Source organism: Triticum dicoccoides, chromosome 7A (assembly GCF_002162155.2).
Source record: "Triticum dicoccoides isolate Atlit2015 ecotype Zavitan chromosome 7A, WEW_v2.0, whole genome shotgun sequence".
In the NCBI taxonomy this organism is placed as follows: Eukaryota; Viridiplantae; Streptophyta; class Magnoliopsida; order Poales; family Poaceae; genus Triticum; species Triticum dicoccoides.
In genome coordinates, this window is record NC_041392.1 from 744016374 (window position 1) to 744017215 (window position 842).

Consider the following 842-nt stretch of genomic DNA (forward strand, 5'->3'; position numbering starts at 1 on the left):
ATATGCACTGCCACCACCACCGATTCGGCCATCCATCGGCTCTGGTTCGCTGTTGAATTCGTTGGGAGCGGTGCAGAGGAGAGGAGACAATGAATGATTTATGGGATGATCATTAGTGGACAAATCAAAGGGATAATCTAAGAACTATTCAGCAATATCAAGCCTAAACACAGGACAACATGAGTTTAAAAACCGCGCATCAGTAACCATGACCTCTAACAGCGACTATCGACTTGGAAGTCATAGACAAGTTGTTTCCATCACAAAAATGAAGTCGCTCAGCCAAATCATGCACCTACGAGAGAACACATGATGACTAGAGAGTTAAGAAAGTGTTGTTTCCATCACAAAAAAAAATGAAAATGCAAGCCCCAAGGCAAAATAAAAGAGCAGAAAAATATAAACCTCGCGAACTTTTTGTCTAACAACATATGTTTGCCTAATGGTAAAAGACAGTGTATGCATACATTGAGACTGCCTGATCCATATATGACAGCAAGTGTTACCAGGCAATCTATATCACTACCGGACTCGCGGTCTATGCCTACGGCCACGGGCCGTCGGCATAGATCTATGCCGACGGCAGCCGTCGGCATAGAGCCGTCAGTCTAGATTACGTCAGCGTACTCCTGTCAGACCGTCGGCATAATAATGCCGTCGGCATAGGGGGGTATGCCTTCGGCCCTGGCGCAGCCGTCGGCATAGTTTAACCGTCGGCGTAGTTTTCCGTCTGACGGCAACGGACGGCGCCGTCAAACTGCTGGCGGGTCAGGAGGCGACACGTGGTAGGGCTATGCCTACGGCAAAGCCGTCGGCATAGGTTAAATCTATGCCGACGGCTT

At 48.5% G+C, this 842-nt stretch overlaps 1 pseudogene; it reads right to left on the reverse strand.

Annotated features, from left to right (window-relative positions):
• Positions 1–199: 199 nt before the first annotated feature.
• LOC119328296 overlaps positions 200–842 on the reverse strand; it is a 19773-nt pseudogene continuing 19130 nt past the window's right edge.